This window comes from Danio rerio, chromosome 17 (assembly GCF_052040795.2).
Source record: "Danio rerio strain M-AB ecotype USA chromosome 17, GRCz13ab, whole genome shotgun sequence".
In the NCBI taxonomy this organism is placed as follows: domain Eukaryota; kingdom Metazoa; phylum Chordata; class Actinopteri; order Cypriniformes; family Danionidae; genus Danio; species Danio rerio.
This window is the reverse complement of record NC_141037.1, coordinates 45,701,437-45,728,041: the sequence shown is the minus strand read 5'-3', so window position 1 is coordinate 45,728,041 and position 26,605 is coordinate 45,701,437. Positions and strand designations below refer to the sequence as shown.

At 32.4% G+C, this 26,605-nt stretch overlaps 1 long non-coding RNA gene across 2 annotated transcripts; it reads left to right on the top strand.

Annotated features, from left to right (window-relative positions):
* The first annotated feature begins 1,047 nt into the window (after positions 1-1,047).
* linc.alien (linc RNA alien) lies at positions 1,048-19,075 on the top strand. Of its 2 annotated transcripts, none has more exons than NR_133015.1 (2): positions 1,048-1,093; positions 18,638-19,075. It is a non-coding gene; the product is annotated as a linc RNA alien (long non-coding RNA). The 2 variants fall into 2 exon arrangements; NR_133016.1 differs by lacking the exon at positions 18,638-19,075 and adding an exon at positions 2,554-3,225.
* The last annotated feature ends 7,530 nt before the right edge of the window (positions 19,076-26,605 follow it).

The following is a 26,605-nucleotide window of genomic DNA, read 5'->3' as shown; positions in this document are numbered from 1 at the left end:
CTATCTATCTATCTATCTATCTATCTATCTATCTATCTATCTATCTATCTATCTATCTATCTATCTATCTATCCATCCATCCATCCATCCATCCATCCATCCATCCATCCATCCATCCATCCATCCATCCATCCATCCATCCATCCATCCATCCATCCATCCATCCATCCATCTATCTATCTATCTATCTATCTATCTATCTATCTATCTATCTATCTATCTATCTATCTATCTATCTACATTTGTGTGTGTGTGTGTGTGGGAAGCAGGGGGGGGGGGTGGGGGGGGGGGGGGTAAATATTGACAAATCCCATCCATTAAATTTGAATAGATCGTAACATACATAAACAGATCAAACTTTTAAACTGAGCAAAAATTGGGTTCCTAATAATTTCACCTGTTTTATAACATGAATAAGATATGAGACTCTTGTTGATAAAAAACATGAGTTGTATAGGTTAAATTCCTTCTAAAACAAAAACGACATACATCACTTTGTTGTTCTGACACAAACAAGAAGGCTGTATTACAAACTTTCCCTTATAATAGTAAACTTGTAGACAAAGAAATCATATGATGCCAACAAATCATCCTCCCTGGAAGTATCACATCAATGTTTATAATCAGAGGTTTCTCCTTCAACTTGAATAGGCAAGAAGTTCTTGTTTTGTTACCTCAGTGTTTTTAGTTCTTAGACCATTCCATTGTATTTCAAACTTTCATGATCTGCGAATAAACAACAACTGGCAAACAATGAAAAAGGCGGTATTAATACATATAGTCTGTGTACATGAGCAATCAAATAACACGAGTGTAAACTGAATAAGAGCACGTCACTTCTAGGTAAATTTACACAGAAATTAAATTTCGGTGCCCCTCGTTTTAGTCATAATGCTAGGCTGAATTTTTATAGCGCACTGATCGATATCTTGGTAAAATAATCATTTTTTTTAAACTAGCGGGGCAGTGAAATCTTTGCTTTGTTGCTAAAGTCAACAATGACAGAGTTTGAGCTCAAATAAATGCCGTGAGGCTTCCAGCCTTGTGCAGAAGGCAGCGGGAGAGACAACGAATACCGTCCTACGGGCATCAGGTACGCATATTTTTATGATTAAATTAATTTAATGGTGAAGTTTTCGATGCATTCTGTGTTTCGCTTAGAGAGGATTCCAAATAGAATGTTTCTGCGTGCAACTTCGATTTCACGGGAATATAATTTGACGCTTGAACAGACGCAGCTCAAGTGTTGATGTTAGGGGCTCTTTCAGCCGACTGTCAGATGGCTTTTTCAGCTGATTGATGCCAGTGATACTGAAGAAGAAATGCACTGGTTTCGCTGTGCCCGTCAAATAGAGCACAGGTTCATAGCTATGGTTTTCATCGGACGAACCTTTTTGTCGAGATAAAAGCGTAAGCCACGAGACCATACTATGCGAGGTTTTCATTTAACGAAAGCCAAAAGATCTACATATTAACGTGTTTTCGATAACCAAAACGAAGATTTAATTTCATTTAAATTTGTGGTGTCTTTCCAGAGACACAAATACCAGTAGCCATCTACATGAGCATAAAATTAAACACAGGTTTGACAGCAAACAAAACAACTATTACAATCTCACGTTAAGAAAACAGAAAAAGAACAGGTCTATAGCTGCTCAGTTTTTGATTCTGTACTGCGATAGTATAATAACAATAATAATAATAATAATAATAATAATAATAGTAATAGTAATAGTAATAATAATAATATTAATAATAATAATAATAATAATAATAATATACTAACTACCACTACTAAAAATAATAATAGCAATATAATAATAATATTAATAACATTTATAACAATTTATAATAATGATAACAACAACAACATTAATAATAATAATAATAATAATAATAATAATAATAATAATAATAATAATAATAATAATAATAACAAAAACAACAACAACAACAATAATAATAGTAGTCAGTTTTATTAAGACAGGACGCCTGGAATGAAAATCTTGCTATATGCGTTTTATACCCTACGTTAGTACGTTCAAATAAAACCTTAAAAATATTTAGACATATAGCAATAAGACATAGCCTACCTATAACTCAAACAATATGGAAATTATAAGACAAATAATAAATACCATAAAAGAAAATCAATTATATTTAAAAAAAAAAATTTTGTTGGTTGCAGCAGCTGCATAGATTCCCTGTATTTTACGTTTTTTCTATTTCACTTAACTAACCGTGTTTAATTACTTTTCGTTGGATTTGTCCAATTTGCATATTAGTGCAAATGAAAGCCAAAATGTAAAAAATGATCCACAAAATTCCTATTCAGTGTATAAAGTTTCTCAAGAAGAGCAATGGGCATTACCTAAACTTTATTAAATATCGCACAGAAAATTAAAGCAGGCCTAATAGCGAACAATTAATTGATTTATGTAAACTTATATTAATGTAATTTAAATTCATATTAATTTATTTTCGTAATGTTAAATTGCTAACAATCTTACCAACCATTAATTAATAAACCATTCGTTGTATTTTGTTATACAGACAAAAATTCGAAAACAACTTTGAATATTGCACGAGAAGATGGCATCAGAACACCTCCGTGTCATCTAAATGGTCTGTGCTCAGTGCTGGAACACCCAAGTGGAGCTGGTCTCCCGGGAGATCTGCGGGACACCCATCTTACAAGCTGTAATGCCGCTTTAACCCATTGCTGGGGAGGGACCGTTCACACTACCCCGATTTAAGACCAAATACTCCTAATCCCGCTGATGTCCCACACTATATTAACGCACAACACAGACGCTTAATCTACGCCCTAAAGTTAGAAAGGCAGTTTCACTGCAATATGCCGAATAGGATTAGGTTAGTCTTTGTAATAGTCTTTAAGGCATTTTAAACGCCGGGCAATGCGATTACATGTAAAAGTATTATATTCTCCCCCAAAACAGATAAAAAAGTTCATACAACAATAACAATTATACTAACTATTTAAATCAAAATATAGTTGTATGCTGGGATTAAATTATTATTATTTGTAATTGTAAAAAATGTTTAAATCATTCACTCTTGCTTGTTTTGTTTAGTTTAAATGTTTTTGGAATACTTCCATATTTATCTATTGGTCATTTTATGACAATGTCAGAACACATTTTATCGCCTAAAGATGACCTTGAACTTGTTGTGTATATTTGAAGAAATAAAAATGTGAAAAAGCAATAGGTTGTTTTGTCATTTAGATTTAAGAGATATTTTATATATAATATATATTTTATTTAATCTTTACATTACGTTGTACTATTCTTAGTTAGTTTTGTAAATAAAAGTGTATATTTAAATGTAAAATAACATTACATTATTGTAATGATCTGCATAATATAAAGACGAACAGACAGCTCTCAAAAGATATACTCCACTATATTTCACACAGCAAAATATGAACTGAATCTAAAGTATCAAGTCTAAATCATGCAAAAAATATCCACCATATTTGTCTAGAGAATTGCCTGTTTTCTTACTTTTGTAGTTAATTGTTTGCATTTAATGTGAGGCAATGGATACTATAGAAACCCTAAGTGATATTTAAGGTATTTTGAATACAACATGCTGATTTATTAAAACACATAAGCATTTCTTGAACAGCTTTTTAATAGCATAAGTAGTGGCACTGAACATGAATTACAATCATATATACAGTGCTTAGCACTTACCCCTCACAAATATTCTTTTAAATTCATATTTTTAATAGGAAGCTATACAATATTATATTTGTGCATATACATTAGATTAGTCAGTACTGAAGCCAAATCTGGAGTTTATTTAACAAAATAACTTATAATAACGGTCCAAAAAATAAGTTTTAGTTTACTTTAGTAAATATGTTTTAGAAAATATTAAATACAAATTTTGAAAAGAGGAAAAATCGAGAGAAGCAAAATAATAGAAAAAATAGGTTGAAATGTTTTAAGTTGTCATATTTATTTTTATTTCTTTTGCAATATTTTGCTTGAATTTAATTGTGTTTTCTGTGTAATGTTTGGTGACTGAGATATTATTTTGATAAATATATCTGTTTAACAAATCTGTTTTGTTTAAATGCACCAAAAAACATTGCTTATATTCACTGAGAAATATAAAAATATTCATTTTCAAAATGTGGTGTATTGTGCTGAGCACTGGATATTTACTTTAATATTGACATATTTATATACATATAAATATATATTTTACTCATGATGTCTTTAACCCTGCTCTTAAGATAATACATATGAGTCTATTCCTTCTCAGCTTTAAAAGAAAGTATGATTGTCAATATACTGCAGCAGCTATTAAATGGTTTGTGGTTTGATCTGGTCAAATGCAGCGGAAATAGTGCAAGAGTGTGATGGGTCAGGGCTGTGTTCACACTCATCCAACATCTTAGTGTGAAATTCTTGCTGTGCAAAAGCACAAGCCCTTTCAACACGCCAATCATCTAATTCACTGCTTAAACATCAGCATCCTTTAGAGATAATATTACCTGGATACTTCAGTTTCAGGCTGAAATAGTCAGGATATTACATAAGAAATTACATCAAAGGACTCTCAGTTGTTAACGTCAGCTTTATCATTGCAAGTGCATTGACGTACATGTATACACGGTACAGATGCCAATAGTTCCGACTTGCCCAACATTTCCTGTGGTCAAACTCTGTGGGTAAAATCGAAGTCAACGGGAAGGACACTTGACTCATTAAATCTTAATGAAAGCAATAAACACAGACGCCAGGAATTCATTCAGACCTCCAAACCAATCTCCATTTCTCAGCAAAGGCAAACAAGCCCAGATGCCCCAGCGTGATTCCCTGCATAACAAAAGCGAATCAGATTGTGTCCTGCATGTGTTCCTGATGCCGAAATGGTAAAGGCGATAGGTTATTCCAAGAAAGAGCTTGTCCAATTTATTGTACGTGAGAGGAGTATGTCACAAAGGTGATTTCTGCATATATTTTTATTTCTGCATTGAAGAGCTTGTAGTTTAGAGGGTGATGGACAAGCTCATGAAGCATTCATGAGAAGATTTTTCTTCAAGTTTCATAGAGAAAGCACGCACACACACACACACACACACACACACACACACACACACACACACACACACACACACACACACACACACACACACACACACACACACACACACACACACACAACAATCATCTGGATTTATGAGTTTCATGCTGATGACTCTTTTTGTTTATAAACAATATTCACAGTGAAATCCAAATCATTTGCCTGTTAGCAAAAGCAATGTGATGGAAGAGTAAATACCAGATGATGCTCTATTATTAGATCAAGTATTTCTTGCTGCTGTTGATTGCCATGGGCAAATTTAACCTGCTAGTAAACATATTTCCAGGATCTCTACCCACAGTTTCCCCAGAGACTCCACAGCAAGAGCACTTAAAGTAAATCCCCCAACTCAGAGCCAAATAATTCACCAACCCTTTCTCAAACTAAAGGCAATCTTCAGTTTAATCCAGTATAAATGCATTTATCACAAAGAGATTAATGTGTGGCTGTTGCCTGTTAAAAAGCCCTCTGCTATGTTCGAGCAGTAGTGGTCCCCTGACACAGCATGTTTAACCTCGATCCTCATGCTCACAGTGCCATCGCAGACAGTTTAATTCAATTTCCTGTCAAATCAAGAGCTCCCCTCATTGTTGAGGCTGATTTATTATCACCAATCATGTCTTTGTTTTCCAATTTACAGAAGCAATGACAACGGCACCAATTAGTGAAAACGTTAACAAGGCCCTACATCTGAAGAGTGTTTAACAGTAATGCAAAAACAGTTGTGAACTGCTTATATTCTCTTGATGAGCATACCAATAATTCCTTAAATAACCTTTCAACAATTAAATCTTTAAAGAACCAATTGTTTCTAAGCACAAGAATGTGGAATGTAATTGTTCTTTAGATTTTAAAGATTCTTTGTGGAACCTTTGATGCAAAGCTTTATTTTTATGAAGTTTTAATGATGCATCAAATAACAGGTATTTGAAAATTCAACAAGTTTACAGGACTGTGTATTTAATGGTTTAAGTGAAGGAAAGAATCACAATCCCAACAATAATCACAAAAAAACAAAAAACAAAAATGAAGTCAACTTGAAAAAAACGGTCCTTTTTAATGAAGTATATTTTATTAAGTATTACAATTTAATACTGTTCCATGTTTAATTGCTTGTCACACTAAGCTTTTTCATAAAATTCTGACTGGTGGAATTTGTTTGGTACTGCATCATGAACAATTTTTTTGTTTAGCATTAAAAAATACCCCACAGAGATGAAGCTTAATGTGCACATACTATTGAAAAGCTTTGGACTAATAGCAGATATTTAAAGGTAAATGTGTATATATTATTGTATAAATCGGTCACCAAACTTGCTCCTGGAGGGCCGGTGTCCTGCCGATTTTAGCTCCAACCCTAATCAAACACAACTGAACAAGCGAATCAAGGTGTTACTTGGTATACTGGAAACATCCAGGTAGGTGTGTCGAGGCAAGTTGGAGCTAAACCCTGCAGGGACACCGGCCCTCTAGGACAGAGATTGGTGACCCCTGATATAAATCAATATTCCATGGAGAAAATGTATGTTGTTTTAACTCTGTAACTCTGTTATTGCACTTTAATATTGTTACCAAAAGAAGAGGAAAGAGTAAGGAAATTTTGTTTCTCTGTTTTTAAAAATTTTTTTTCAAAGCTTTTTTTGGGTAGGCTATTACTACACTAAAAATGACACTACTAAAAGTCAAGACAAATGTTTTATGGATCAGTAGCTTATTTTAATCAGTTAAACAATTTTCATCTATTGTTTATTATGCTAAGATTAGGTTAATATTTTATTCAGTTTGACTGATGCAAGATAATATGACTAGAATAGTTCATTTTATTATTTTGATGAACTAAATAAAATTCAGGCAGTAAGCGTTTTTATTTATTTGATATTTTCACAATGCAGCAGCAACTGTTACCATAACTGTGTATTAGCAAGTTTAAAGGGCTCAACCCATCGTTGAGGTCACTCTTCCCATAGACCGTTTTAAAACCAATGCAAACCAAACCTATACCAATGCAAATCATCCACAGGGCCATTTTTACATGCAAAACAAAGCATTGTTGGATGGTGCCTTGTAATGATAAATATAAGCAGTAGGACATATATGAGTAATTCATAATCTAGACAAATGCACGTGCTTTATTGGGATAGGTGAATAAACATATTGCCTTCACAATGCAAATTCTCTCTACATTGAAGTTGAAGGAAAATGGGAACAGTTGAATTATTTAGCATGTGCAGTGCCCTTTGATGGTAACGGACAAGAACAACAATATGTTTACAATTAATTTCAGATGTAAACGGTGCTTGAAGAAACTGCTACTGCTACATTACATGTCACATTTGACATTTAAATAGTTCTTATGGCTTGTAAAAATTGCCACAGATTCCTCAAAATTTCACTTTCCAAATTGAGCTTGACCCATAAATGAAAATGGTAACTGAACAGTTGTGTGATTTGAAATTTCCACCAGCATCGCTTTCAGCTGAATCTCAATTCCAATATGGCATTTCACCAATCATCCCCTCTCCCCCCCAATATAGCTCTGTGCTTTTCAAAGTCATGTGGCATGTTTCTAAAATATAAAAGCTGCCCACTGAGAGGCTCGCGGCCGAAGTAGAGGGCATAATTGCTAGGAAACATCTTACTGAACAGTTGGCGATAAACGTAGTCACCCCCTCCTCGGCTTAAAGCAATTAATTCAGGCACCCTGACATCAACTCTCCAATCCTCTGACAGCTTGGAGCCCAAATCAAAATGCTAGTTCTCCTGGGAACAGCAGAAGATAGCCGGCTCTTTTCTGGACTGTTTGCTCACTGGGCCTGAGAGCAATCTTCCTTGCCGAATGAAATGCAAGGACACAAACAATGTGCCGGCGAGAGAATGGAAGACGGGGAATGAACAGTTTGGACTATTTGCTCAGCAGAAGGGCAGTCACAATAGCTGGCCCATAGCTTTCCCATGCATCAAGCTTCTTAGTCTTAGGGCTCCTTTGTTGCTGAGTTTCGTTCAGATAAGAGTCCAGCTGCCCCATGTGTTTAATTCTCATTGTATGTTGTACTGTATGCTCATTTAGATACTTTTGCACAGTTTTTTTCACAAATCGGGGAGCAGGCATGCATATATCTGTGCATGTATGAGTGTGGCCAGGCTTCACCTCTACATGTGCTCTCGTTTAAAGGGGAAGACAAGAAAAAATGGGGGTCGAGATTATGCTTTAAGGACAATGCCTTATCTTGTAGAGTATAAGGTCTCTGATGTGGGCTTTAAACTGGTGATACAGTTGATCTCCAATGTGATTCACAAGTGTGCGTTGGCAAAAAAAAAAAAAAAAAAAAATTCATGAGAAGTTAAAAAATGCAGTGGCTACTCTGTTGGATAACAATAAGATCTCATTTGTTAATGCTGGTGCTTAAACAAGCAATTATCAATATATATATATATATATATATATATATATATATATATATATATATATATATATATATATATATATATATATATATATATTTAACAGCACAATAAAACAACTTGCCACTGGTTTTAGTTAAGTGTGTATTAATGTTACCATGAGATTCAATTAAGATGTAATGAAATGAACTAATTGGTAAATACTTTGAAAGAATTGTTTATTGTCAGTTCATGTTAACTAACCTTATTACCCTATTTTTAATCTAAACTAACAGTTAAAATGATCAACTAATCAATGTTTTTCGTTTAATCTGAAAAATGATTTTATTGTGATAATTTTTATATGAATACAATTTCACCACAACAATTGAATAGCTCTGTTTGAAAGAATTCATCATGATATATTTATTGGGGTGATTTTAAAAGAGAGTAAATCATGCGAAAAATATACAATAAATGGTTACACTTTAGTTTGGTTCACAATTCAAGGTATTATAAACCATTAAATAACACTACTAGCTTAATAAACTACTAATTAGCTGTTAAATATTAATTATTGAGGTAGAAGATGGGTTTAGGGTAGGATAAGGGAGACAGAATAAGATCATACTTTATAACTAACCGTTAATATCTTAATAATAGGCAGGTAATTAGATAGCATGAATTGTTACCTAAACTAAAGTGTTATCCAATAAGATAATTAAAACATAAATATAACAGACCAAAGATAAGTGAAATAAACAGTCCTTTGTGCTTTTGGAGTCAAACAGTATTCAAGTACAGAAATTGAATAATCAAATTTAAATAGCACTCCAAGGCATTCATTGTATACAAAAATAAAATAAAATTAATCTTTGTTAGAGTTGCACACATTACAATTTGTGCTTTAAACTCTCTTGAAATGTTCACACAGCCGCAGGACTCAAAACATGCAAATCCTGTCCTGTCCTGGAGTGTGTTTCCCAAACAACGATGTGATTCGTGGCTGAAATCATAGTACAATGCCTCGTATGGAAAAAAAAATGTAGTGACAAGTGTTTCCCAAAACCCGTAGTTTCTCTGTCGCAGATCCATCGTTTGAACCGCGTTAGTTATAAAGTAAAACGACCATAATGATGCTCTAAACGAGGTGGTAACTTCTTTAGAGAGGAACCCTATAATTAAACTACCCCATAAGTTTTGGTAAAAACATGCACTCGTTTCCATATTAATTGAAATACAAATATTATTTAGAACATTACATACTCTATTCTAAAACTAAGCTAACATGGATTCTAATATCATATATATATATATATATATATATATATATATATATATATATATATATATATATATATATATATATATATATATATATATATTTATATATATATATATATCATATAAATAAATAATGAGGCTATTTATTAAGAAATGAAATGTATTATTTATTAGAAAATGAAAAAAATCATACTTTAATAATAATATTAATAATATTAATGATGATTATGATGATGATGATGATGATGATTATTATTATTATTACTAAGTAGGATATTGTTTATTTTCTTTTATTTTTTTAAAAAGTCTACTTTTACAATTTGACACCACTGCAGAAATGTGCTAACCAACAGAACCATGTCATATACAGTACAGATGCTTAATAAATAACCTATTATAAATTAAAAGAAAATTTATGTATGCTATGTTTTTTTGTTTTCAAGCTTTGGAGCTGTAACATAAATTCCGCTTTTAAATAATAGTTCACCCAGCTTTCGCCATGAGCCACGACTGTGTTCCAAATGGCATCAATGTTTTCAAAGTGCATTGTGAAGGGAGCACAATTGTAAACATGAAAATCGCTAAAACTAAACTGTAAAAATACTTTGAAAGCAAATTACACCGAAAAGAGATGACTTTTAAAAAAATAATTCCAAGTTTAAAGGTTAGAATGTTCTAAATGTATAGGGCATAGAGGGATAACTGGGAATTGAACACAGCCAGGAACTATGTTTCTAACTACAGCTCCAGAGGTGTAGTTGCAAGCAAAGAAGTTTGCAACGCAGTTTGCGAATGTTCGTTGGAACAACGAATTTGAAAAAAACACCAAATCAACGAACTGTGTTTCTAACGACACAACTTGTGACCTTGGTTGGCTATCAGAGGTTTTCAAAAATGCACTCCAGGTCAACTATAATTCCCATCTCAACATACAGTACATCCTGTGATGTGACGATTGCAGATGCACACAGTGCAACATCGATACTGAAGCAATATATTTTACAGACCTACTTTATATACTAAGCCATATTTGTTTTGTGGTTATGTCTATTGTAAAAAAAACATCAGAATGATATAGTATTTTGGTCATGCATTAACTGAAAGATGATGAGCTTTTTGTGAAACACATGGGTTTGGTTTTGTCTTAAAAGGGCCTCTCACAAAAGTAATTTAAAATGTTACGGTTGGTCTATTTCTGATAAATATTGGGTTCATGGGCACATCAGAAAGAAAACTTGGATATAATAGCCAGCTAAATATTGGGTTCATGGGCACATCAGAAAGAAAACTTGGATATAATAGCCAGCTATCTGAATATAAGAAGAGCTGATATTGCTCTTTTGACTTAGAGGCTAATGCTAATACATTAATGCATAGCTAATACACTTCATGCAGTTGGATTTTATAAAGAATTTTCACTGATTGATCACAAAATGTGAGGGCACAGAATGTAACTGTCCCTGTTAAAGGCCACATATTTACAACAAACAACAAAGGGATAGTTTTATGATGGCATGACTGTGTGTAAAATTGGAGTTGTGGTCTTCATTAGATCCTAAGGAGCAGAACTCATGGTCATGAATAAAAACGTATTAGTAGGAAACAGGCTGAATGATTACGCTGAAACAATTGCTGATGAGAACTTTAATTATGCGACAGTCAACTGCTTCCTGCTTGTCAGGTCAGCAACGTTGTTTTATCTAAATAAAGTTTTAGGCTTATGTTAAAATGCTGCACTGTGCAATCTAATAAAACACAAAACATATTAAGCAGTCTTTGGTGTTTTCCAGTTTTCTATAAAGCCAAAGCAGAAATCGAGGTTGTGTGATGCATTAGCAATGGTGATACAGGACAAGGTCAATGTCACTAGTTAAAATAGCTTATTTCTGCATTTGAACATATTGTGACTTTAAAGAAACCCAAATTTATGTATTCATTTGTTTTTTATGTTGATATTTACGCAAATATGCAAGTGTGTGTATGTACACATGCACGTTTGTGTGTGTGTGTGTATGTGTGTGTGTGTGTGTGAGTGTGTGAACAGGTTGTGTGTAAGATGGTGCAGCCTTATGCTTCAGTGATAGTAAAGTAAAGCTCTGTTCATGGCTTTTCAACACTTCTTTAAGTTGCCACCACTGTGTAATTTATGGGTGCTGAGAATTACTGTGTTGAAACATGACGCAGATCTGTAGAGCACAGAAATGGTTGCGAACAACTGAGTCATATAAGATGAAACACACAAAATCTAGGTGATTAGCAAGTACCGGAACATGCCAAGGATTCAGCAATGGGAACACACACGAATAAAAACACACCCTGCTGAGGGGCTTTTGCTTATATGCATGAAACTTGCTAAAACACTAGTTAAAGTGATACAATGTTTTGGTCATGCATTAACTGATGGACTATGAGCCAGGAATGATATGAGTAATACATTTATATAGACATTTTGTATTAAAAATAGTGAAAAAAATATGAAAGGAGCTGGTTATATTTAATATTTTGTTAAATCTAGAAAAAAATCTTTGATTTCATCAAGAATCTATGTGCAGCATTGAATGTCAGGTTTCACACTAAAAGAAGATTTTAAAAAGTTTTGATGCAATCGTTTGAATAAACCAGTTAGTTTTGAGTTTGGTTTTAGCTTACAAAAACAACCAAAACATACACTGTAAAAAATCTTCAAAGGTGTTTTCAATTTATTTACAATTGATGAATTGCATAATTGGACCTTTATCTCTGCTTTGTCAATATTTGAAGTTGAAAATTCAACAAGTTTAACAAAGTTACTTTTATTGACTTAATAGTAGTTAAAAACAATATGTAATAAATAAAGTATAAACAATGATGTAATATAACAATAAAAGTAGTGACAGTTGATTGTCAAGTACCATAATTTGCAACAGCATCATCATTCTTTTTAAACCGCCAACTTATCCAGCATATGTTTTACGCAGCGGCTGCCCTTCCAGCTGCAACCCATCAATGAGAAACACCCATACACACTCATTCAGACACATACACTACAAACAATTTAGCTTACCCTATAACTCTTTATCGCATGTCTTTGGACTTGTGGGGGAAATTCACACGTACATGGGGAGAACATGCAAACTCCACACAGAAATGCCAACTGACCCAGCAGAGGCTTAAACCAGCGGCCTACTTGCTGTGAGGTGATCATGCTACCCTCTGCACCACTGTGACACTTAGAAACAATATGTAATTATAAAATACAAACATTTAAGTAATATAACAGTAAAAGTAGTGGTAGTTGATTTTGAAGTACCATAATTTGCAACAGTATTCCAGACAATATTTTACTTCAAAACTAATAAAAATATCGGTAACCCTTTGTAATAACTACACACTATAAATAATTTATTAAGCATTAACAAATAGTGAACTCATTATTTGTTAGGCATTAACTCTACATTAATAAGAGTTAGTAAGCAGTTTATAACTGCAGCTACAAATGCTCTATTCTTGACTTATAAGCACCTATATAATGTGTTTAATGATAGTATTTTCATACTTAGTTAATGATTTATTTTTCATTACTAAATTAAGTATCAAATTATTTACAAACCGTTTGTATTTAAGAGTAGTTGAGGGTTTTTAGGATCATTCAGAATAAGTTAGTAAATGAATAATAAAATATTGAAATCAACATTTATAATTCTTATTATTCAGGCATATACTAATAGTTAACTAATGTTAATAAATGCTTTATTAACTCAACTTCATGCAGTTTTGTGACCTAATCTAAAGTGAGGACTATTCATGCTTTATAAATCCCTTATAAATGACAAATAAAGGCTCAGAATGAAATGAACGATAATCTGTGCAATCTTTCTAAAAAGTAAAATTACTGTAAAGTTTAAACATTGCCAAATAACTAGAGTGTCAAAATATGACATTCAACTGGATAAAACAACAACAATATAATAATTAATTAATAAAATAAGATGCAATGTTTAAACTCTATAGTGATTTCATTTTATATAAGCTTGCAAAGATTTATTTTTCATTTGAAGTAGTTTCATTTGTGTATCTTTAAATGAATAGGAATGAATAATGTCATTTTCCCAGCCTGATCTCACGAGAAAACGTAAGTATATTACGTTTTGGCAGTTTAGTGGCTAATTCGTACGAATTCGTACGATTTCAGTCGTACAAAATGATACGATTTTAAAAAGGAAGCGTGGCACCTAACCCCACCCCTAACCCCAACCGTCATTGGGGGATAAGTAAATCGTACTAAATTGTACGAATTAGATCGTACTAATTCATACGAATTAGCCACTAAATGAAAAAGTTACGAATTGCCGTGAGATTGTGTTGTTTTTCCTGTTTAGAATTTAACTGAGCCTTTATTTGTCAATAATGTGTCAATAATGTGATACTTAATTTAGTAATGAAAAATAAATCATTAACTAAGTATAAAACTACTATTATTAAACACATTATATAGGTGCTTTTAAGTCAAGAATAGAGCATTTGTAGCTGCAGTTATAAACTGCTTACTAACGCTTATTAATGTAGAGTTAATGCTTAACATATAAGAAGTTCACTATTTGTTAATGCTTTATAAATGATTTATAGTGTGTAGTTATTATAAAGTGTTACCATTATTTTGGTGACACTTTACAAGGTTCATTAGTTGATGCACTTACTAACATGAACTAATCATGAACAACACATGTACAGCATTTATTAATCATAATTGAACATTTACTAATGGAATATTAACATTCAAGTCAATGCTTGTTAACATTAGTTAATGCATCATGAGTTAACGAACTAATAATGAACTACTGCATTTTCATTAACTAACGTTAACTAACATGAACAAATACAGTAGTAAATGTATTGTTCATTGTTTGTTCATCTTAGTAAATGCATTAATTTACATGAACTAATAATCCTTGTAAGGTGTGACCATTATTTTTATAGTATAATAACTAAAACAAAAAATAAACAAATAAACAAAACATAATAAAAAATGTACAAATATTGATTTTAAAAACTAATATTAATTTAAGTGACACTAAAATAACAAAATTTTCAAATAAACTCTAAAACAAAATAAAACAAATAAGATTCTCAGTTTAATACATTCCAAAATATAATAGCAAAAAACAAAAACAAAAAAATCATTGTGAAGAATCTCTTTAGAAATGCTGCTTTCGCTCTCACTCACAGGTCTGGTCTGAAAGAGTATAGATAAGAGTGACTCGGCCATACAATGTCCTCTCAGTAGGTTTCATTGACCGACTCATGGCACCGGCCAGGTATGCCAGCAATGTTTAACCAGCAATCCATCTTCTACCTGTGGCTGGTAAACAGGCACCTTTGTTTAAGGCGCACAACGGTTAGCGCCTGCTCTGACTCAACAAATGAACTATTTATTTCCCCATTGGCCCGGGCTCAGGAAATATGCCTCTTTATAATCCGCTTTTTATTTGTGTGACAGCAGAGTGTGGTAATACATGTCTGTGTGTAGGAGGGCCGAGGGGCCACACGGTCTGGTTAACTAGTGATTTCTGTGGTGAACTCATGTTCCAGCCTCTTATCGTTAGTGTCCAGGATGAACAAACAAACAGCGTGTGGTGTAAATCTGGCGGATGTCTGAACTTTGTTGGTTCAGTCATCTTTCGGGATTGTGAATTTAACAAAAGCTCTATTTGTATACTGTAAAAAGTGATTAGTTGGGTTTACTTAAAAAGTCAATAAATGCGTTGTCTTAAAATGATTAAGTAAATTAGCTGTGCATGATTTTTAAAAAGTAAGTTGAGTCAACAATTTAAGTTACAATGAGTTTACCCACTTTTTTTCACTTATATATATATATATATATATATATATATATATATATATATATATATATATATATATATATATATATATATATATAGTCACCTTGGAATTATAAGGTTCTATCTGCGTTCTGAATAATTTTGAGATATTGAGCTTCAAAGTTTTTGCATTCCATAGCAAACACTATGCGTGTAAGATTTGTTTTTATAATTAAAAAGTCTTCAAATGTAAACAACTTATAAAAAATTATTCTATTATGTAAATAAGTTGTCATTTAAAAAGAATATGTCAATAACATAAATTTGAAAAATTGTCATGTATTATTTATGTTATAAATAATACAATGTTTATCAGTGATAATTTATAACAAAAAGATCTTACATAAAATTTCTTACTGTACAAATGTGATCAGAATATGACATGGTCTTTATGCTTGAAATAATCATTCGTTGTAAGGTTCTTTAAGGAGCCCACGATCATTTTTGGATGGCATTGCTGCAAAATCCTCCACTTCGAAACTTTATTGTTCAGAGTGGAGGTAATTTTATGCTGGGTATTTGGGGTCTTTGGAACAACCAATGACAAGTTCAGGCAAAAGTACATTCAATGTAATCTCAGCATCTTTTCAGTTCAGGGTTGTGGCTCAGTCAGCTTAATTCCTCAAAGATGGATGTGGTCCAGGCTAGCACAAACGCAACAGTCTGAAAGTGCTACATTTTTGTAAAACCACAAAAACATACTAAAACATACAATTCTAAAGTAAAATTAATATTATGGCATGTAAGGCATAAAAGAATGATAGCATTGTAAAATCAAAATAATATTATGTTGTCGCAGAGCAATTTTCTCTCTTTTTACTTCTGAAAACACCATTGATTTGGTTTAGGTCAGTGTTTCAATGGTCTAGGTGATCTGTACGGCAAGCACCACATTCTCATCTTGTGTACAAAAACATATATATTAGCTGGCAGCTTGCTCTCTGCATCTCTCACGTTTGCACACTGATGCTTAGCAGGGCTAAGCCTGGTCAATATCTGGATGAGAGACCACATGGGAAGGTTAGGTTGCTGCAGGAAGTGGTGTTAGTGAGACCAGCAGGGGGTGCTCAACCTGCACTTTGTGTGGGTCCTAATGCCCCAGTATATTAATGGGGACTTTATACTGCTCAGTGAGTGCCCTCTTTTGGAGACATTAAACCGAGGTCCTGACTATTTGTGGTCATTAAAAACCCAGGATGTCCTTCAAAAAAGAGTAGGGGTTTAACCTCTATACAACCATCCCCATATCTTAATGGGCTTTATCACTCCGCACTCTGTGTTGTGCGGTCTGGCACATATGGCTGCCATCACGTCATCCAGGTGGATGCTGTACACTGGTGGAGGATGAGGAGATTCCCCCAATGTGTAAATCGCTTTGAGTGTCCAAAAAAGCATTATCTAAATGTCAGGAATTATTATTATTTTCTGAAACATACAAAACAATGTAGCTTAGTAATGTATCTCAGATTCATAATGTGGATCCATCATCCATCATACCCAAAGAAACGTACAGTTGAAACCAAAAGTTTACATACACTGTATAAAAAGGCGCATAACTTTTTAAAAACATGATGTTAATGTGAGTAAACTTTTTCTTTTTAGGCAAGTGAGGATTATCAAATTTGTTTCTGTTATGCTTAATAGCAGAATAATGAGAGAGATATTTTTGGAGAAATTGTTATACCTTTTCTTGAAAGTCTCAAAAAAAAGTTTACATACAAGATTATTATGCCTCTGAAAATGCTCAGATGATGGTGTCAAGGTTTTGTAAGTTTCTGATTGGCTAATTGACAACATTTGAGTTAATTGGAGGAAAACCTCAAACACACTGCTTCCTTGTGTGACAACATGGAAAATCAACAAGCCAGAATCAACAAAAAAAGCCAGATTATAATTTACTAAATTAAACTAGGAAAAATAATAATCTTTGGAGAAATGTCTTGTGGTCTGATGGAACTAAGATTGAACTGTTTGGCCATAATGACCAGTGTTACGTTTGGAGGACAAAAGGGAAAGCATACAAGCCTAGGAACACCATCCCAACTGTGAAGTATGGGGGTGGCAGCATCATGTTGTGGGGCTGTTTTGCTGCAGGAGGGACTGGTCTACTTAACAGCATAGATGGCATCATGAAGAAAGAACATTATGTAGAAATACTGAAGCAACATCAAGACATCAGCCAGGAAATTGAATCTTTGCCACAAATGGGTCTTTCAAACAAATCATGACACTAAGCACACAGCCAAATTAGTTAAAATGTGCGTTAAGGACAACAGAGTGACTGTTTTGGAGTGGCCAGCACAAAGTTCTGATCTCAATCCTATAGAAAATTTATGGGCAGAGTTGAAAAAGCTTGTGTGAGCAAAACACAAATCTGACCCAGTTACACCAATTCTGTCAGGAGAAATGAGCCAAAATTCCTGCAAACTTTTGTGAGAAGCTTGTGGAAGAATACCCAAAACATTTGACCAAAGTTATTCAGTTTAAAAGCAAAGCTAAAAAAATACCAAGGACAAACTTTTGACTGTCTAGAAATTAATAAAAAATTCTCAAAAAAAAAATTAATAAAACAAAATCGCAGTATTCTGGCATTAAGCAAATGCAAATCATTTAAGTAATCCTAACAGACCTAAAATAGTAAACATTTAGTATGATTTACCATACATCAAACATTTTTTTAAATTTGTTATGTTCCTTTTTTAGTGTATGTAAACTTCTGGTTTCAACTGCATTTCAGGTTTTTCAAAATTGTAGGCTGAGGTGCATATTTTGAATGACCCTGGGCTGCATGAACCTCTCATAGACTGTAGCTCTCATGTTCACTGTCATCCTGTCAAATGAGACCACAGCACTGCTTTAGTGGAATATGTAGATTTGCTCACCTTAAATGATTATTCTAATATATGATTATTATAATATAATATAATATATGACTCATAATACTTGCATTACTTTCATTATTATAATCATGTTGAGTGTGCTTTTCTTTTTAGATGTGAATGATCTTCATCATCATGTCATGACCCTTCATCAATTGGCAACAGCCTTCCATGAAACAGGTTCACCTGTCGCAGCCCACAGTCACGTCTGACCTGGATGCATGAGCAAGATAACATTCACATCTGCAACGTCAAGAGAGAGGGGCACAAGGAAGCCTGACATTAATGATTAACGGCGCTAAAAGCCCCTGCTTTTGTATTCCCATGGAGTCTGGTGCATCTGTGATCATGTGACCTGAAAAGAGGAGATTGGGGGAGTGAGCGCTAAAGCAAACACAGGTGTTTGGGCTGCTGCTGTTAGGGACAACTGCAAACACAGTCCACCATACTCACCCACAACCTCACTACAGCCAATCACAGACACAGACAGCCCTGCCTGACATTTCACTTGACAATTAAGACTTTTTGATTGCCTAATAAAGTTTCAGTACATGTAAGGAGCTGTGGATTCTTAATTAAGCACCATAAATAGGTACAGACTATTTAACATAATAGGCAAAGAATAAGTAAACAATGCTTGTTTTCCTTATAAAAAATAATAATTAATCACAACAGCCACAACAGGTCATACGGGAAATGCAACATTCTTTTGAAACAACCCCTGCAAATAATTTGTTGCCCTAATATTTAAATAAAACACAAATACCAATACTAATATATATATATATATATATATATATATATATATATATATATATATATATATATATATATATATATATATATATATATATATATATAATTTTAAAATGAAAGTGCTTCAAGATTTAGAACTATATACCAGTCAAACCTTTTGAGGATTTTATTACAAATTTAAAGATTTAATGTGTTTTTATAAGTTTTTAAGTCATGATGGCAAACCCGTTATTAGCAATTAGTTATTAAAAGATTTTCTCTTCGTTAAACAGAAATTGGGGAAAATATATAAATAAATGGGGTGAAGCAGTGGCGCAGTAGGTAGTGCTGTTGCCTCACAGTAAGAAGGTTGCTGGGTCGCTGGTTCGATCCTCGGCTCAGTTGGTGTTTCTGTGTGGAGTTTGTATGTTCTCCCTGCGTTTGCGTGGGTTTCCTCCGGGTGCTCTGGTTTCCCCCACAGTCCAAAGACATGCGGTACATGTGAATTGGGTAGGCTAAATTGTCCATAGTGTATGAGAATGTGTGTGTGGATGTTTCCCAGAGATGAGTTACGGTTGGAAGGGCATCCGCTGCGTAAAAACTTGCTGGATAATTTGCCGGTTCAATCCGCTGTGGCGACCCCGAATTAATAAAGGGACTAAGCAGACAAGAAAATGAATGAATATATAAATAAATTACATTTTTACAGAAGTACTAATAATTCTAACTGTAACTATACATATCTTTACATTTAATCTTATTTTATTTGTCTAATCTGACATGATTTAAAGCCCTAAATCAAGAAGCTTATATGGTATATGCCATATATATCTATTTTATATGTGGGTCTTGGTGAAAAACCCTACATTGACACTTATACATTACACATTACTTATACCTTGATTTTTTCTTTACATTTTTACATTTTCTGCATACTGAATCATATAGCATATATACTCTATTTTGCTTTAATACTATGCCAGTCAAACAAACACTTAACACTTAACACTTAAATAACAGAAGATTTAGATGGGGAAGATGCAGGGTGGGGTGCAGAAGATTTAATTTCTGTTTCATTTCTGTCAAATTTACAAAGTCTGAGTCTCTATGTGCTTTATTTTTGATGTATATCCATTTGATTGTGAGATTAAAGATAAAAACTTGCATGGCTTTCAGAGTCTCTGAATATTTGTCTGACTTCAATAAAGTTAGCACTATAGCTGACAGATGCCTGATACACTCATTTCACCTTCAAAAGAAAATTTGTCTTTGACTAAATCCAAAATCATTGGTTTATGATTTTATTTTGGTTTTGAGTCCCAGATTTCCAATGTTGACCATATTTTTTTCTGGACATCTCACATTATTATTATTATTATTATTATTATTATTATTATTATTATTATTATTATTATTATTATTATTATCATTAAAAAAATCAATCATGTTTTTCCAAATACCTTATGTGCCATAAAATAAACCTATCTCTATGTAAATAAAACTGTCTTCTATCTATAGAGATGCATTCATTCATTTGGCAAACACATCTATCCAAAGAAGCTTATATGCTATTTAAGTAATACATATTATTTAATCAATGCATTCCCTGAGAAAAAAAAAAAAAAAAAAAAAAAAACATATGACTAGGCCCACATGGAATTTAAACCCACACAAATCTACACAAAACTGCAGGTTTCCTCATCTTTGAATCTATTTATTTCTCATGTAAATGTGTTTAAATGTATATTTATTGAATTTGTATTATATGAAAATGTTTAGATAATTTATGTTGAATATAGTTTGTAAAGTAATATTTTGTGTCTTTTAGTGAATGTATTGTATGACTCACTGTAGTTTTGTTTACTAAACAAGTGGTTCTAATTGGATTTGCATTATAAACTTTAAATTAAACTTTTAAAATTATTATTAGTTTTGTATACTCACAAAATCATTCTGCATAAATCCAGATCATCAGATTCTGTCTGGCTCTGTTCATGACCTATTGTTTGATGCACGTACTACTGTTTGCGCTGTGTGAATGATGAAAGTGGTAAATAAAAATAGCAAATTAAGGACTAAAATATGCCAATCGGTACTGAAAAAGGTATAAATCAAACCTCTGCTAAAAGATTTGTGGCCATTGTCTGACTTCAGCAAAATACCAGTCCATTGTGGGCTGGCAGTGAGCTAATCAAAGTGAGCCGGCAGTGATAAGCTGCAGATGAACAGTGCTTTTCTCAACTGAGCTTTTGATGTTACAGACACAATGCAACATGTGAAAAGAGCAAGTGTCCTAAGAAGCTTTTTTGTCTAGCTCCACACCTATAATGAGGTCACACAGCAGCCTGTGGTAAATCCGTCTGGTGTATTCATTCCCACGTTAAAAAAGATACAGCTGATAAGTTGGAAAAAAGAAGCTAAAAGACCATTTTTGATGGCTAAATTCACAATGATAAAGTTTCCACAAGGCATATTTCAGGCAGCACAATTTTTTTTTTTTTTAATGACATGGGTATTAGAAGCAGAAGGTGACTTTTGATGACATTGTACATTAACCCAAAAAATAGTATCTGTTTTTTGAGTTAAGAAAGTAAAAATTATAGTTTAGCTGTAGCTTGTACAGTATAAAAACAATTATGTGAAAAAACAAATGATTTTAACATGAAAAAATAAAAAATTCTACAGTAAAAATTTGTGTACATTACATTTTCTTAATGTATACAGTGAATAATGAAATAAATAGTGAAATGACAGTGAAATAAATTTACTTTCCCAGAATTCTCTGCATGACACTTTTTTTTTTTGTTGACATTCCTGGGGATCTTTTTAGTTTTAGCGATATACATTGAGTTTTACATTATATCTAGTTGATATTCTTTATTGCATTATTATGATGGTGCATTGCATTGCATAATTGATTGAATTACTACTTCTTGGTTTGGTACTTATGGAGCTGCGCATCGATGATCTTGCTCTTCAGTGTTTGGACTTTCAGCTGCGAAATTTAAACTACACTGAAACTAAACTTCCAATCTGAAAACTGAAACTAAAATGCTTTAAGAATAAAGATTAATTCAATTCGTCTTAAAATTGTTTCCAAACTTTGCTATCAATGGTGCATAATTGTTGTGTGAACCATGTTTTTGCTTTTCTATGAGTTGTTTGTGATGAGCATTTGGTTCATTATAACAAATATATATTTATGCAGTTGAAGTCAAAATTTTTTATTTCCCCTTAGATTTTTTTTTTTAATAAATTATGTTAAAATGAGCAAGGAATTTTTTACAATATGTCTGATGATAATATTATTATTTTTTTTTTTACTGAAGAAAGCCTTTTTTGTTTTATTTAGGCTAGAATGAAAACTTATTATTAGCCCCTTTAAGCTATATATTTTTTAGTCTACAGAACAAATCCTTGTTATACAATAACTTGCCTAATTACCCTAACCTGTCTAGTTAAACTAATTAACTTAGTTAAGTTAAATTAGTTAAGCCTTTAAATGTCACTTTAAGCTGTTTAGGAGTGCCTTGAAAAATATCCAGTAAAATCTTATTTACTGTCATCATGGCAAAGATAAAACAAATCAGTATTATAAATGAGCTACTAAAACTATAATGTTTAGAAATGTGTTGAAAAAAAATCTGCTCTATGTTAAACATAAATTGGTGAAAAAATTAATAGGGGGCTAATAATTCAGTGGGGCTAATAATTCTGACTTGAACTGTATATATGACTTTGTGAAGTATTTAGTACTTTAAAACATTGGTGTATTAATACTATAAATAACGACATATAGTACTTTGATTTACAATTTAGAAATTTATTTATTTATTTTTATTATTATATTTAATTTATTAATTGTATTATTATATTTCAAAGGGTATGGAATATCCCCAGTATTCACAAAAAGAAACGTGTGTGTTTGAAAGAGAGAGAGTGTGTTTGCGTTTTAATAAAGGGGGGTAAAAGCTTAATTGTACTGCTCTTCAGGTAGCAATGCAGAGGCCATGTTATGGGTCACTACAAACCCACAATCCAGAGGACCTCTTAAGGTGTTGAACCAGTGAGCGTCTCATATTTACTCACAGGCAAAAGTTTTACATTTTAATTATCCTATGGGGTGGAAATTATGAAGTGTTTGCCTTTGTAATGCGTCATCAAAATGTAATAACTCCTTGGCTTATGAAGTGACTTTCCTTTATGGCTGACATCATCAATGCTCTTGTTTTTGCAACACCTTTTGTTTTATTCCTGAGGCAAACTTTTATTTTTAAATGCATAATAAATGCAGCACTTATAGGGTTGGTTTCCCCGAAAAGGGAAATTCTGTCATCATTTACTCACCTTCATTGTTTTTAACCGGTTTGAGTTTGCTGTTAAAAAAGACAAAACATACAGACATGGTTTGAAGAATGCTGATTACTGAAAAAGCACCGACTTATTTAAGAGAAAATAAATAAAGTGGAAGTCAGTACATGGCAAAAACAAGTATTCTTTAAAACATTTTGTTTTGTGCTCAACAGAAGGAAAACTATATATATATATATATATATATATATATATATATATATATATATATATATATATATATATATATATATAATGTACTGCCATCATAACCAACAAGACAACAGAAATTAGTTTTTAACTAAAAAACATGTTTAAAAACCCTCTCTCTATTTTAAATATCACTCGGGAAATACATTCATTCATTTTAATGTCGGCTTAGTTCCTTTATTAATTCGGGGTCTCCACAGCTGAATGAACTGCCAACTTATCCAGCACATTTTTATGCAGCGGATGCCCTTGCAATCTCTGGAAAACTCGGGAAATAGTTGAAAAATAATTAAAACTTCACAGGAGGGCTGATATTTTTGTCTTCAACTGCGTTTATTTATTTGCCAGATTACCATGTTACACAGAGTCACCCCCAAAAAAGAAATTTTGTGCAATTGCAGGTGAATGAAGAACACTGTAATGCAGAGCGCAGCTGTTGGTGTTTGATCTGGATGAGGAGAAAGGACAGCCGCTGCTGACAGGTGTACCTGACAGAGGACTGGAAAGCCAGACGCTTTTACCTCTCAGACAGATGAACAGACGGAAGCCATTAGAGTACATTCACTGCCATCATAATACTGACACAAAGAGTGTGGGAGGCTGCCGTATAGGAGCTCATGGCTGAATGACACTACAAGGTTGATGCAAAACAAAAACCTTTATGAGATTTTATAAGACAGATTGTTATTTCCATCTTCATTTTGCAGTAAATCTTAGAATCTTGAAATGGAAGATTTTACTATTATATTATATTATATTATATTATATTATATTATATTATATTATATTATATTATATTATATTATATTATATTATATTATATTATATTATATTACATTATATTATATTATATTATATTATATTATATTATTATTGTGAAATTAGACAGGCACTTGGGATTATGATTTATTAGTTTATTTACTTGTAATTATATAAAAAAACTATATTAGGGATATCTACCGAATACACGTTAAAATATTAATATATTTTAAATCATTATTTTGCAAGGTTACTTACATTACCGTTTTAATTTTGCAGCATATCTCGGAATCTTGAAATTAAAGGTTCTTTACTAGCATTATATATTGAAATGTAACTTTTTCATTTTGACAACAGGTTGAAACAAAATCCTCATTAGCTGAGCAATCACAATCAAAGTTTACATTAATCAAAGTAAACCTGTCAAATGAAGTAAATTTGACAGACATGATAGTATTTTTGTTGTTGCTGCTGCTATTTTTATGTATTTCTGAGCAAAACAGCCACCTGGAACAAAAAAATTAAATAAAAAAAAAGTATGACAGGAATTAATTTGGTCAAATGGAAATTGATAGGAAAATTTAAGGGATATTTCATTTGATTATGTAGTGTCTATTCTTTTCTATTATATTCTTCATCTTTTCAAACTGCTTTTTATTTAGTGTTGTAGGAGGAATGTATTATATTATATTATATTATATTATATTATATTATATTATATTATATTATATTATATTATATTATATTATATTATATTATATTATTCATTTTCTTGTTGGTTTAGTTGCTTTATTAATTCGGGGTCGCCACAGCGGAATGAACCGCCAACTTATCCAGCAAGTTTATATATATAAGTATATATATATATATATATATATATATATATATATATATATATATATATATATATATATATATATATATATATATATATATATATATATAATATAATATAATATAATATATTATATCATACAGTTGATCACTTCGAAAATTTGTACTTCAGTGAAGAAAACTTTGCAAAGTCAAGTGATTGTGCTGTTGTGTTTCTTTCTTTCTTTCTTTTCTTATTATTTCTAAGTGAACTGACCGACATGATAGTACTTTTGTTGTTGTTGTTTTTTTTTTTTGTGTGTATTTCTGAGCAAAACAGCCATCTGGAAAAAAAAGTATGATTGATAGGAATATTGATGGGATATTTTATATGATTATATACTGCCATATCCATTAAAGATTATAAATGCATATGAACTGTGCTACTAATACTTATCAACACAGATTTGTTATAATAGATACTGCATTTTATCATTTAAGGCCACACTTTTTAAAGGTACAATTCTCTCTATTAATTAACTGTTAACTATGACTTTGCCTCAAAAAAACAAACAAAAAAAACAAACAAAAATATTAATACATTTTTGCTGTTTATCAATAGTTATTAAAGTAGTAAGTGGGTGTAGGTATTGGGTAGGATAAGGGATGTCGCACAAAATCATGCAGAATATGTGTTTATAAGTACTAATAAACAGCCAGTATTGTAATAATAGGCAGGTAATAAGCCACTAAAAATAAAGTGTTATCAAATCTTCTATGAAGACCTTGACATTATAGAACAGATTTTTGAAAATGTACTGCTCCATTTTCTGAAGTACATTCTCATGAATCCTGCACAGAAAACAGACATAAACTGTAATGAGTATTTTGGTTGAGTGCAGTGAAAGGTACTGACTGTGAAAGTGTGTCTTGGAGAATGTTTTTTTTCTTCAGTGGAGCATCTGAGCAGAGCTGATTGTCTGTGTGAATGGCCGTGTGTGTGAATGAGTGTGACTGCATGCATGAATGATGTTTGTGAGTGTTAGACACACACACACACAGACACACACAGACACACACAGACACAGACACAGACACACACACACACACACACACACACACACACACACACACACACACACACACACACACACACACACACACACACACACACACACACACACACACACACACGTGCAGCTGCTATGGGCTACA